At 32.8% G+C, this 14,464-nt stretch overlaps 1 protein-coding gene and 1 long non-coding RNA gene across 7 annotated transcripts in view; one reads left to right on the top strand and one right to left on the bottom strand.

The window, feature by feature from the left end:
• LOC130625876 (contactin-3-like) overlaps positions 1-14,464 on the top strand; it is a 33,027-nt gene that overhangs the window by 1,550 nt on the left and 17,013 nt on the right. For 3 of the 6 annotated variants that reach the window (XM_057440994.1, XM_057440993.1, XM_057440989.1), the window contains exon 1: positions 6,932-7,091. The exons of 1 other annotated variant lie outside the window; for it this stretch is intronic. The gene's annotated coding sequence lies outside the window, so the exon portion shown is untranslated. Of the gene's footprint in view, positions 1-6,931; positions 7,092-9,964; positions 11,695-12,568; positions 13,872-14,464 lie in introns of those variants that run through there. 2 more of the 6 variants (XM_057440992.1, XM_057440991.1) reach the window with 2 other exon arrangements.
• Positions 1-14,464, bottom strand: part of LOC130625877 (uncharacterized) — a 43,622-nt gene that overhangs the window by 26,148 nt on the left and 3,010 nt on the right. The gene's annotated exons all lie outside the window — the stretch shown is intronic.

Raw genomic sequence — 14,464 nt, 5'->3', positions numbered from 1 at the left:
CGAAAATAAAAATTTGGATAAAAGAAAAAAAAATATGTTTGTATTGCGTGGGATATTACTACCTAAGCTAATTTATTACTTTCTTAATTAGTAGACCTTGTCTTTGTTATTCAAACCTGATAGTAATAAGATGGCATATGCTGCTTTAAAAGTAAGGAAAAGAATTGAATTTTAGAATTTCCTTTTTTTTCTTTTCATTGTCATGAGGATGGAAAAGTAAATAATAAAAAAATAATAAAAAAATCAAGAAATTAATAAATTAATGAATCAGTTAGTTAATTAACCTAACGACCTATTCGGCAAAAAACAATTTTACTTCACAGGCCTTGTATAAAAAATAGCATTTTATTTATTGATGCAATGCACCTTTTAAAATATTGTTTAATAATGATAATGATAACTACTATAAGAACCCGCTGATTAAAATACTTTTTGTTGTCGTGTTGGGTAAAAGGACGTATAGGCTGTAAATAAAGTCTGGTTTTATTCACCAGGTTTAAGAAAAAATGACTGGGTAAGAAAATAAAAAGAAAGTTACCTAACTAAATAAAAGCGTACTAAAAAGTCATAACGGCTACCAACGAAGTTAGTGAGGCGAATCCTGCTTCGAAAGAATTATTTTGCGCACACTTTTAAATCTGATTTTGATGAAAGATACAAAAGCTTAATTAAACGGATTGTAAGGAGCACCTAAGGTAATCAAGAAAAAAAAAATTCGTAAAAGTCATAATGGGCAACTAGAGCTAGTTTTTGCTGTGGTTGCTCCTCAAAAGTCAGCTTTTTTTAGATATAGGATTCGGCATATATATAAAATTTTAACTAAATATTCAATTGAGGAGATAATATTTTTAATGTTATTACTTTAGACAGAAAGTGTTTTAAAAAAGTGCTCCTCTAATTTCCATGTTGTAGACGACCGAAAATTTGGTGGATGTTTCTTGTTCTAACATTTACATAGCGGTAGTAAAAAATTCCATTATCCCCCATTATTATGGACTCAAATCAAGCTAATAACATTTGGGTGATTACTAAACAAAGTGTTTACCAAATAACGACATCTACCTTAACCCGTAGCAACCACTAGAAATCCATATTAGTAAGCGCCCATTTTAGCAAAAGAAAATTTCATTAAGACCCTTTAAAAAATCGTACATAAGAAAGTTAAATAGTTGTTGTAATCGAGTACAAGAATCAGTGTCCATGGAATCCCTTTCGTCCCCTTCCTACCTCAAGACGGCAAGTTTAATAAGTCGCAAATACGTGAAGAGCTGGGGCGCTAAGTCTGGCACTTTAAAATAAGTTGTGGTTCAACACAAAAAGGACGGAGTTTTTTTTCAGTAACATCAGAGATGAGATGTTTAAGAACCCATCATCAACACAGAACGACATATAAATGTTTATGTTCTATGTTTATGAGAGGTATAAGTCTAAAACATTTGCATGTAGTGCATGTTTCAAGTAGAGTTTAAATCTTTATCTATATCATCATGATACTCCCCGCACTTAGTTTAACTGCTTGAAGATGATAATACAGTGTTTTGAACATTGTGACATTCCAGTCCTACTCTCATGTTAGAGGAGATGCGATTGTCGGTAACATTATTAAGCCCCTAACTACCTGGCGATTAATGAAATTCAGTGTCTGTCTAATTAAGCCAGGAACCGTCTTAAATAAAAATTGAAAATCCCAGCGACCTAATTTGGGGAGATTTGTAAACCGCACATTAGATTAATCAAGATCAAAAATGTAACCGTGTAAATATTGTTAGTGTTTTTGTCATCCGCTAGCCATGGTGGTAAAAGTGATATTTAGTTTAGCGAGGGTAAAACAGACAATCTGACGTTAAGCTGTCTGTGCTTCAGCCATTTGCTAAATCCGTGTTAAGAAGTTCTTGCCTATAAGTTGATGTTTAAGTGTGTTAGAAAATATAAGAATAACTGTTTGTTTCATGTTGTTGCAAAAAGATTACCTAAGACAATGGTCTTAATAGCATAGAACTTGGAAAACGGATTAAATCCCGAAATAGTATTTGTTCAAATATGGCTTAGTCAATTTTAAATAATTCAGCCTTTCCCTCACGTATTTTTTACACAAACGATTAAATCAGAATTCAAAAAGAAGGCCAGGTTCTAACGAGATTTGAACACGGATCGCTGGATTCAAATTCCAGAGTGCTAACCAGTACACCATAGAACCGAATGTGCGACGAAAATGGGATTCGAACTCACGCGGGCAGAGCCCTATGTATTAGCAGCCATCGCCTTAACCACTCGGCCGCCTCGTCTGTTTCTGTACCACGTCTACGTTATGGAAAGCTAACATTGCTGAACCTGTTTCGACTCACGTAACCTTTTACCAGCCCAAACACTAGGAGTACGGGAGTGGACCAATTTTTAGTAATCTTATGTGTGTTCAATTGTTGCGTAAGACCAAGACGGCTTTAATGGCGGCACCTAATAACGAATCAGCCCGGCTAGCTCATTCAATAGAGGATTAGACTCTTAATCTCAGGGTCGTGGGTTCGAGCCCCAGTTTGCGCGTTTTCTGATAGACTTTGGATTGCATTACGCACGCGCCGAGGAAATCACCAATTCTCCTCTAAGCATGAGTTCCGCCATAAACCTGGCAAATGTTGAAGAAAAGACTTGGAAGCATTCAAATATGGCTTAGTCAATTTTAGATAAATCATCCCTTCCTCACGTATTTCTTAAACAAATGATTTATTTATTTATTTATTTATTTTTAAGTCTCGACTTACATAAAGTTGCAAAATACCACTTGTGAAAAAGTGATGCGATACAACTTCAAGCAGGGCATCTGTATAAATCTTTCCCGAATAACTTGTTAGCCTAAACATTTCCAATATCCTTCTACTTTGACGTCAATTTGAATGAATACTTGATCTCGCCTTACTTAAAAGCGAATAAGATATCTTTCCACGCACCTTTATGAAGCCAACAGCATCATGAGTAGTTTTCTAGATGGTTTAATGAAACATACCTAGCATTGTTATTAACATGAAGGCTCTTGCTTTTCTAAATAAAGAAAATGTTGCTACTTATTCGTTATCTTCCGTTTCAAGTAAAATATATTTCTGAAGTAAAATATAACAGTCGAACAGAAGATAAATTTAGAGTAAAAGTTTATTCAGGTTACTTGCTCTTCCTTTTTGACGAGCAAAAGTGGGGGGAAACTGGCAATAAAAGAGCAATAAAAAAACCTTGTTCTGAGCCGCCTTTCAAACTGCATCGAATAGAAAAACACATCACCAAAAAATTTATGCCACAGGTGATTAACAAAAATTACCTTAACTGCATAAATAAGATTTATCAAGTATTTTAATGACGTAAAACTCAAGTGACAAAACTTGAAACAAATGAATTTGTTTCGTGCCAGCAATAGTATCATGTTACACCTGGCACAAACATCTTTTTAAAAAGTGCAGGAAAGTGGCTCTGTAACATGAAACTCAAACTCTTTTTTCCCTAATAAAATATAGGGCAAGCCCTTTTTCAGTAGTGGCAATATTTAAATTAGATTTGTTACTAGTATATAGGTTTAAATTGTTTCTTAAAGAACGTGCATTTAACTAAGTTAAAAAATAGCGAATGGTTATGTTCATGCTAGATTAATTTTTTACCTTTGAAACGGCTTCATCATCTAGCAAAAAAAATCGCAGTACTTCGAGAAAGAAAAAGGAAAATACCTAAGCGGTATCCCACAAAAAAGCAGCACTTTCCTACTCAATCTTCGTTATTGGTTTTTTTGCTTTTATCTTGTTAACCATTTCGTTACCTGCCACGGGGCAAGAGGTCTTGGTTACCATTTTGGAAAAGCTATATCTCGAGATTTCGTAAATTTTTTATATTCTAGAACGCTCTATTTATTCTATTCCGCGAGGCGACGTAGCGAAACTTGTGTATTCCTTTTATGAAATAATAACTTTCTTGGGAAGAAAGAATTTAGAAAAACACGTATTCTCAATCACGAAAATGTGCTTTAGGTATAGCTGGAAGCGAATGAGAAGCTTAAAAGAGTTAAAACAGGGATTTTAACAAATTCAGTAGTATTTTCTGCGCAATTTCAATATCTCACCACTCAAACTATGACATTTACATAGAAGCAAAACAAAGAGACGATTATCATTAGTCTGGTTAAGAATGTGAAAGAATTGGAAACATGGTAGCATTCTAGTAATAATAGCACTTTTCAATGCTGGTCAATAATTGCCAATTTCAAAAAAAAATTGTTTTAACTTTGCGATACGAATCTTCATGAATATTGTTCTAATCAATCTCCTATAATAATACGGAGCTTCTGTCTGTGACTTTTGCAAAGTGGATAAAATTTCTTTGATAAAGTCTATAAAACATCGTCTATAAATTTGTTCTGTAAATTACCAAACTTTGACGTTAAAGCAATATTGACGTCAAAGGAAAGTATATTAAGATTAGTGAAGCCATTGCATTGCACTTTTAAATTTAAGTCTAAATAACTTGGAAACGGGTGGAAATAACTGACGTCATCTCCTGCGTAGGTAACTAGGGACTTTGACCAATTTGGGTAAGTTTCCCAAACCTGGGTCTCTGAATCCGTTTCGGGAATGGACGGGTTGATGACGTCATCAAAAAACCTTCAAACCCAAATATCTCTGCAACCGTTTGTCAAAAATACACGATCCTATACATTTTCTTGATCAGCGTTTCAAGATCTATACGATGAAGGCAACAGGCATACACATTTCTGAAAAAAAAGTTTTGTGTTCTGACATGTCTCTGCTGACGCCATCAAAATTTAAATGACGGTTATTTTTCTCTGTTATCCTGCCTAAGTGGATTTTTCCACGGGCCTTATCGACTAGTCTATATAATAATACGCTAAGTGTGTCTGTCTGTGTGTCTGTGACCAGCAAAGTGGATGTGTTCATTTTCCTTTGATGTTGCCGAAAAATGCATGTCTAATATGCTAAAAGTTCTGACATTACGGTGCGACGTCAATAACACTACTTTAACGTCAATATCCTATTTTAAATTAATGAAACCATTACAGTGTACTTAAAATTTCGAGGCCAAATAACTTGGAAACGAGGTGGTGACGTCAATAATTTTTTACCGCGTGGGTAACTAGGGACCACCTAGGACCAATTTGGGTGATTTTTCCAAACCTATGTCCCAGAATTCGTTTCGGAATGCACGGGTTGATGACGTCATCAAACAACCTTCAAACCCTAATATCTCTGCAACCGTTTGTCAAAAGTACACGATCCTATACATTTTCTTGATCAGCGTTTCAAGATCTATACGACAAAGGCAACAGGTATACTAATTTCTAAAAAAAAAATTTGAGGGGTCTAGACGGGTCAGTGCTGACGTCAGCAAATTTTTTAAACCTTTATATCTTATTAATCATTTATCAAAAGCACGTGATTACATACATTTTCTTGATCAGCGCTTTAAACTCCGCACAATAGAGGCAACGTAAAAACAAGGTTTTTTGCAGATGGGTTGCTGACGTCATCAAAATTCATATGACGCTTATTTTTCAATTTTATCCTGCCTCAGTGGATTTTTCCACGGGCTTTATCGACTAGTCCTTAATAATAGCTGTTTAAATTATATTTCCCGGGGCCAAAACAACTCTTTTCAAAACAAGAAGCATTTCGTTCTTATTTTTGTAATAACCAAACGTCTTTATGTGCTTGAAATGATATCAGACGAACTTCCCACAAAACAAACAGTTGCATATTTGATGAGAAACAAAATAGAAATTCTTTTAACGTAAATAACGGTTTGCGGCCATGTATGTTTTGATTTCGTATTCGCAATGTCGCGTCATCTTAGTGAAGTGAGACGATTCATTTTGAGTGCTAATAACATATGTTTAAAAGACGGATCTCTACTAACATTCTTTAGACCGCTATTGACAAGTCGTTGCAAAACACCCAAAAGAAATAAATAAAGTTATTTAATAATCCCTGTGAAAGTTAATGACGGACGAGCACGCGCAATTTTTCACGGACGAATGACTAGTCTCATATAATAATTCCCGTCTTTTTTCTCTGCGTAAAATGGTTACACTGCAGTTTTATTGCGGATAAATATAAACAAAATATTTTAATGTATTAATTGATCACAATAAATAGCTTAAGTTAAGAGCATCCAGACGCTTTTATAAAAAAAATTAGTCGTTTTCATAAGAACGAGCAGAATTACTTTCGCTATTGATTAAATTGCAGAACAGCAGGCAGCATTTTCGTCTTGCAATATATGATGCTTCTAATAAAAGTCGTCTCTGCATGCTAATCGAGAATATATTAACGTGTGAGTAATTTTTTTTGTTTAGCTAAAGATATTAAAGGCATACTCTGGTCAAACTATGACGCTGACGCTAGTTTTTGTCCAGTAGTCTACTTTCTGTAAAGTGACATGCCAGACATCGTTATTATTCTTTTACAAATGGTAGACTAACTGTGAGTAGACATGTCATAGCATTTATAACGCGTAGACGTATTACGTATACGAAAAAATGTTAAGAATAAACACCCAATATTTCGCAATGAATTTGATTCATTATTTACCCATAATCCCCCTCATTTACCACCCAGTTGAGATAATCAAACTTTCCAACATGTGCTATACGTCTGAATATCTATTAAGTTGTTATTGCATACCTAATGCTACCCACTTTCAAAATGTGGACACACATGCGTAAATAAAACAAAAAGGTTTAACTAAGTATTTATGCTTCTTTAAAAGGGCACAATTTTGGCGTCATTATATATAGGACGTCTATTGTTTTTATTTTTCTGCGGACAACAAGAAAAAGTACACAGATTCTGTGTTTGTCACAAATAGTGTATTTGCTTATCAACAGAATCTAATTCTTTCGGCAAGGGTACTTAAATAAATATGTATTTAAACAATGCGTATTTATTATAAGAAACAACATCGAAAAGAGCAAATGATACTAAATGAATATTTCTGAACAAAAAATATTTGAAAAAAGACTTCTCTCCAAAACTCTATAGTATACAAGGCTAAAAATTTAGTGTGAAAAAGAAAGTTGTTGCATGTGAGAGGGATTTCATGTGGTAAGCCTGTTTGCTTGTCTGTTTCCTTGTTTGTGTGTATTATGTTTGGCTTTTAAAAGGTTAAGTGTGTTCTGCTCTCAACTTAATACCTTCTGACGCGTGTATGGTTTCGAGTAATGTCTTTTCAAACAACACAACAATATAATTTTCACACATTTTGCGAAACGTTCTAACTTGCTGTGCTATACGGTGTACGTCTAACAAATCTTTTCAATCTTTTTAACAGCTCCAGTCGCCTTTAAGGCCCTTATTGCATCGCTGTTTCAATCGAATAAAATACTGGAAACATGTTCTTTCCTTTTCACATGTCATTGCAAAAATCGGTGTTGTAATAAGAACTCTGTCTTCCTTAACTACTGTATCTAAAACTGTCTAGTATGTTTTTTTGTTTGTTTTTATTTTTCTCGTTTTTAAGACGTTTCCTATTAGGCATTTTTGAAGTGTTTCATTTGCAGTCTGTCATTGAGCAGTGTTAATTATCTTCATGACAGTTTTATGTCACTTGAAAGTGATCTTTAAACAAACAGGCTTTTAGACTTAAACCTTCGTATTTTTAAAAGGTCTAATATTCAAAAGTTGTTTCTTATTGGTGTTAGTGCTTAAAAAAAGCTTAAACATTTTTTTCGCTTGTTTTTGGACGGCAGCGTAAAACTTTAACTAGCGTGTGTTTTGACATAATGTGGTGTAGATGTTTATTAAAAACATTTCTCTATTATTTCCTGTAAATATTATGGTTTGTTGTCCTTTTATAAACATAAAAACATTATTTCTTATTGCATGCGGCTTTTTGTGTTAAAAGGGTTTTATTCCTCACCAAAACTTCAGGTCTGGAAGACAGCAACTAGATAAATGATTCTAACCTTTTTTGTATGTTTCTTCTTTTATGACCACTTTGTGGTAGAGCGTTCGCCTTCAGTGCGGAAGGTCTTAGGTTCAAACCTTAGCTAAGACAGTGTGAATCAATCCTTTCTGCTTAACGTTCAGCTTAAGAATTGGATTGGTATCTTAGACGGTTGTCTAGTTGAGCGGTTGTCGTGCTTGCACCGCTTCCTTAACTCAAATGGAAACTTTAAAAGCACTAGGCCCCCTTCGCAGGAACCTCATTGATTGTCGTACAATAAGACACTGAAGAAGTCTTCCTATAATAAAATAGTATTTTTATAGGCTACTTCGTCATATATTGGTAATTAATGTTTATGACTTAAAGAGGAATTATATGCACCTAGGTTTGTTAATTTTATGTACATTTTTATCTCATTTCACTTTGTGTGCATTCTCATTTCATTTTACTTGAAAAGGGCGCGACAAAAGGAAAAATTACTACCAAGTAAAAATAAAATAAGACAAAACATCTCAGGTTGCCCGATCAATATCATTATAAAAAAAGTATATTGTCAGGGATGAAAATAAATTTTTCATAAAACTATTTTATTTTGTATTTTTTTCCTTTGAAATCGAAAGAAAGAATAAATGTTGAGTAAATTTTATAGTTTACATAGTCAGTCAAGTTTATTTGCACTGTATTCAATTCGTTTTATAATAAGTTTATTTTCAAACTAAGAAATAGCATACGAAAACGCATTTGATTTATTTTGACTTAGGCCAGATGCTGTCAATCTACAATGTATAACAAACTGACCCCATGTTTATTTTTAAAAAACAAACCATATTTTGGTAAAAATAAATTCGATTAAACAAACAACCCGAGGTCGACAAACTACAATCAATTAAAACCAGAGAGCTTTTGTCATTGTTTGCAAAACTTACATTCGCAACTACAAAAAAATAATTCTGGGTCAATATTTAAGTAACAAAAGGCCGATTGAACGAAAGTTACAAATAAAAATTCGTTTCGGATTTTATCTTATCTCAATTTTTGATAAACATCGTGTGTACAAATAATATTAGTTAAACATGCTAAAAATGATTCAACTTTAGATTCAAAAAATGTTTTAGCTTGTATAACATTTTCCGAAGATTTTTTAAAAACAAACAATAAAATTCCTACGGCCTGCTCAGCTGATTTGGTGGGCAGTAGGCTTATCAGAACTCTTGTAAAAAGGATCATCTATATTATAATACCCGTATACGTCTGTCCGTCTGTCTGTCCTGCAAGATGGTAGCTTAGATGCGCAAGTAGCGAGACGCACACATTGTGGTATAAAATGGACGAGCGAATCTGTGGATTTTTCCATGAGCCACCGAAAGATAAAACAGTAAGCTACAATGTGTTTTATTGGAACTTCACGTAAAACACATTCACGCATAGGCTGCAACAGTCTTGCCTGTCCCTTGCTTTGTGCACTACACGTGGCTTTTCATTGTTGTTTGTTTTTCTTTAGCGTCCTATTGTTTTTGTTCAGTCTCCTTCTGGCTTAATCTCTTAGCAAATTCAAGTTTGTTGGACGCTTCCATGTGGCTTATCAATTAATTTCTATGCGCCAATACGTTGAATATATTTTGCAATATCGATATAACATGCACGCACTTTTGTTTTATAAACAGCGTTCTATAATTTACATGAAGCTCGAGCAGTTTCAAAAAGCACAGTAAAACTTTTTGCACAGGACTATCATAAATGAGAGTACCAATAGGAACTAAAGAGGCTATCCTGGTGAAGTAATGGTAACAAACACATAAGACATAAGAAATCATTCACAAATAAAACAACTACAAAGCAGCAATCGAGCCTGAAGTGGGCAAATAAAAATAGCTAAATGGGCAAAAAACTGGGATTACAAAAAATAAGCAGTGATTGATATTTTAAGTTTGACTTCGATTGGAACACTAACAAACTGAGCATGCAAGCAGGTGAATTTTCTTTGTTGTCTTGAAACCTATAATCATCAAGCAACAAGTCAGTAACATTTGTCAATAAAAAAAACTTAAGTAACATTGCCTTCAAGAGCTTGTTTTTTTTATTTTGAGGCGTGTTGCAATGAGATTGATGATGAAGCTTATAGCTTATGCATAAATTTTTAATATATTTCATTTCACGCTCGAGTTTCTTCTGAAAGAAATTCATTTGTCTATGCAGCTAACACAAGGATACTAAAATGTATTAAAATATCAAAATCTTAAAGCGGTTTTATTTCCTACATGTTTTCACTCATGCTTAATGAAAGAAATTCTATGGGGAGTTGGCAGTTGTGAATATCGCTTGCTCTATCTATCCATGTCCCGTGCTTCGCACGTGGATAATAAAAAATATGATTTAAGATATAACGTAATTGCTTAGGTGCTTGTAATCTCACACGTGGCTATATGTTTCCTGTGAAATAAATAACCGACTCAATTTGGTAGCATTTAAGCATTCGAGCGGATAAACGAAATAAAAAATGCTTTGAATCAATTGGCTGATAGAATAATACCCCTGTTTAGCCCTTATTTCCTTTTACGTTATGTATGATTAATATTTTATATCGAATGATTCAACTGTCCTATCTTTTGTTATTTTTTGCAAGATGCTTTTTTTATTCTCGTGTTTAATCTCAATTCGTTGAAGTGAAAACCATGGAGGTTTTCACTTGAAAATTAGGATAACATTTTTGCTACCTCCACCGCCCTAATTAGGTTTTTATGACGTCACATGACGTTTCTGTTTGTGCAAGATTTCTCTCCACACTGAAATACACCTGGTTTTCTGTCGCACTTAATTTATTTAATACTTTGAAAGCGAGTTCTGATAGTGGTTGAAATTTTTTTTAAAAATGTTGATATACATTGAATTACTGATTTAAAAGTCATTTAAAGTATTTATGCCAAACTGTATTTAAATTTTAAAGTTTTTATCTTTGGAATTGCAAGGATAAATTACTTCGGAGTGTGAAAGCGTTTTTTATGCAAATGTATAGATAGACCAGATGGAAAGCTCTCATTGAAGCTTAGTTCAGATTCGTCATACGGGACAACAAAAAAACCGATCATCCCTTGATATTACAAAAATTAGAATCACTCCATATTTGTCCTCCAGTGTAGATGATAACTATGTAAGTGGATGTAATATAAAATTTTATCAAATTCTACTACCACGTGAAAACTTGCTATCCGAAAAAATTAAGCTCTTCCCGACGAATCTTTAGCTACATGGTAAATTACTGTCTCGATATCTCCTTGCATGGTGCTTTTTTGGCTATATACGACTTTTTTTGTTTTTTTTAGAGTTTTCCATCTTCTCACTCCTCCATTCCTACTAACGTATTCACCGTTCAGTCACATTTTCTAGTGTTTTCTTTATTCGTTTTAGAATTTTTTGTTTTTTCCTTTTCTTTGTTCTACATCTTTTTATGAGAGAGTACTTGCAATTATTCTGACAAGGTCTTTGCATTGAGCAAATAAACAACCAGACGGAGAGTGTCAATTAGCTAGCCTTAATTAACCAATTAAGGCAGCTATAGTTTTAACAATATAATTTCATTGTAATTGAAAATATATTCAGCTCTGATTTCTCACAGGGAATTAAGAAGAAATCTGCATCAAATTGTTGAGCGAAAAAACGTTAGAAAAGATAACTTATTTTCTTTTTACTGAAAAAGTTTGGTGTTGCCATATTGCATGAGCTATTTATGAGATACGTTGGTTTGTTTGTGTGGATGTCTATTCGGTAAGCCAATATTTGCTTATGTTTAAAACATTGACCCAACGTCGTTTCTGCTTGCAAAATTTGGCGGGAAATTTTTGTTACGCTCTCGGAAACATAACTTCACCTGGCTTACGCCAAAAACATATGGAACGAACAGAAAATTGTTTGTTTATTATCATTACTTGCTTGTTTTAAGCCACGTTATTTTTCTTAAAATTTTCTCATCGTAGCGCATGTCATGTTTTCATGTACAGAAATGCACAAAATCTACGTCAATATTGACTTTTTTTATTCGCCTCAAATTTCACTCTGGAATGAATATTGACAAAACAGAAGGTTTGTGCAAGACATGTCGTTATATATTAAATCTTAAGACGATTAGAGCACAGCATGCTTGTTTACATCTACGCGCGTTATGTCTGATACGAAGTTAAATATACACATGCTAAAATAGGTTTGTTGCCAGCATTAGCTCGAACTGGACAGATGAAATTTTAAACATAAAAAACTTGCTTTGGGGGTTTTATACTTAGACGGTAGACTCTCTTCATCTCTAACTCGCAAAGAAGGGTAAAAGAAAGTTCGAGAAACTATTAACTATTACCTTGAGGTTCGAGCTAAAGATATGTGAACCTTTGTTTTCGATTTGATCACCCTTTTTACACCAATGGGCACTGAAATTAACGGTTCCGTTTCTTGTATAAAAATAACAAATTCGAGCAAAAAAACTGCTTTGAAATTCATATACTTTTTAATGGAAACACAAATACAAGATTTTATGAAAAAAAAAGTATTTTTAATTTTTATAAAGGATGATTGTGTACCCCATGTGAACTAGGTTTTTATCTATTTTTAGTAGTTAGCGGTGGTAAGTCGAGATTAACGGTGGTTAAGTTGCAGTTCCTATATTCTTGTAAAGGCACTTAAACTCATAAGCATAAAAATTCAATTTTGTATTCCTTTGATTTCAATTTTTTAAATTTTACTAATGAATAATACGCAAATTTTTATTTTATTTTATTGGTCTGAATAACATCATCCAGTATTTATTGATTGATTTAGCAATTTTCTAGGTGTGAAGGTGATTATACCTACTACAATAAAACGCGACGGTAGAAGGCGTTCAAATGCAAATATCAATCACAATCACGCTTCTTTTGTTTTAATAAAGGTCTGAATACACTAGAGAGTACGTCAATAGTTGCTCTGTTTTTTAAAAATTAGCTGCACGTGTATATGCAACCAAAGTAAAATCCAAAGTTTTTCTAAGTTATAAAAGCTATACAAAGTTATACAAATATTGTTTTAGTAAATCCAAAAAGCAAATTTGGAAAAGATGCGAAACTCATTAAAATAACTTTTCTCTGATAAAACAAATCTAAAATTTTGTCCTTAAAAAACTTTTTAATTTCAATGTAAAGCGTGCCAAATGTGCTGCGCTCTCAAATTTTACTAAATGCACGGTCAATTGTGCAACAAAACATTTACAATCACTGCGCAATTTATGTGACTGAATTAATGCAAAAACTTCAAGGCAGGTTTTGTAACTGTTCTGACAAAGGTGCTGCGCTTCAGAATAGGTAACGCTTCGCTTTTTAAGAAAAAAAACAACAGCATGTAACAGTTTTGTTTTAATTGAGCACACGTGGTGTAACATACAGAGAATATATAACAACTATATAATACACGTTTAATACAAAAAGAAAATCTGTGTATATAAAGACAAGATTATGTACTTTTATTGTTTCTCTATAATTGTTTTTCTTCTTCTTCTTCTTCTTCTTTCATTTGAAGGCTTAAAAATAGCAAGAAAAGTATATGTCATGTGCAAAATATTTCACCTTAAAATTCGATGTTGCTAAGGTTTTTTTGTTCTTTTTTCTCTGTGGGTTTTTATTTCGAATTCATTATTTTTTTATAAGCAGAATGATAAAGGAAAACGAAGAATTCAAATGTTAAATACATTCTCGAAAGTTGAATTGATTTGAAAGTTGAATTGATTTATATTCATCTGACCACTGAGATTATTTAGGAAACGGTTCAACACAATTGTCGGTGTCGTGGAAAATAAGCTCGTTTTTGATTGCGTATGCAAAAAAAAAAAAAAAAAAATTAAAGAGGGAAAAGTGTAAAAATGAAACACAGAGTGTGAAAACATAACGTATAAATGATTTGCGTCTACTTGAGAGAACAAAAACGTGAGTAAAATTATTTATTTTCTTGTTATTAAATTTGCATAAAATCTAGAATCTATTTTACAAACATTCTTTTTTTATTAAAAGAGTTTTATATTTGTTTTAAATAATATGCACACTATGTGTCAAGTTTGTACAAACAAATTTTATTCTCTTCGTCACAGAGCATAAGGATTGTGCTTAACTTTCTACATCATTCATTATCCTTTGTGTAAAGAAACTCAATTTCGTGGTATATCGCTTATAAAGAAACTTATCTATTAAAAATTCCGCTTCTTCTAATGCCGCATGTGAAATATAAATTTGCAAAGTGACCTATATTTTATTCATGCCTTTTGTTGAAAATAAAAACAAATAAAAAATTGGTCTTCCCTTCCATTATTATAACTCATAAATTTTAATTCTTTTTATTTCTTGCAAGATCAGCCATACTATTTTAAATTCTGTTGTTGTTTTTTTTATATATATATAAGCTCAAAATGATATTTCCTAGATAGATTCGGTGCTACTTAGGGCTAAATTAGAATTGGTTTTTAAAATGTCACTAAAATCTAAATAAATAGGTTTATAATAATATATAAAACTCTTTTCTTCGT

This window comes from Hydractinia symbiolongicarpus, chromosome 14 (assembly GCF_029227915.1).
Source record: "Hydractinia symbiolongicarpus strain clone_291-10 chromosome 14, HSymV2.1, whole genome shotgun sequence".
Taxonomy (NCBI): Eukaryota; Metazoa; Cnidaria; class Hydrozoa; order Anthoathecata; family Hydractiniidae; genus Hydractinia; species Hydractinia symbiolongicarpus.
This window is presented reverse-complemented; position numbering and strand designations above follow the sequence as displayed.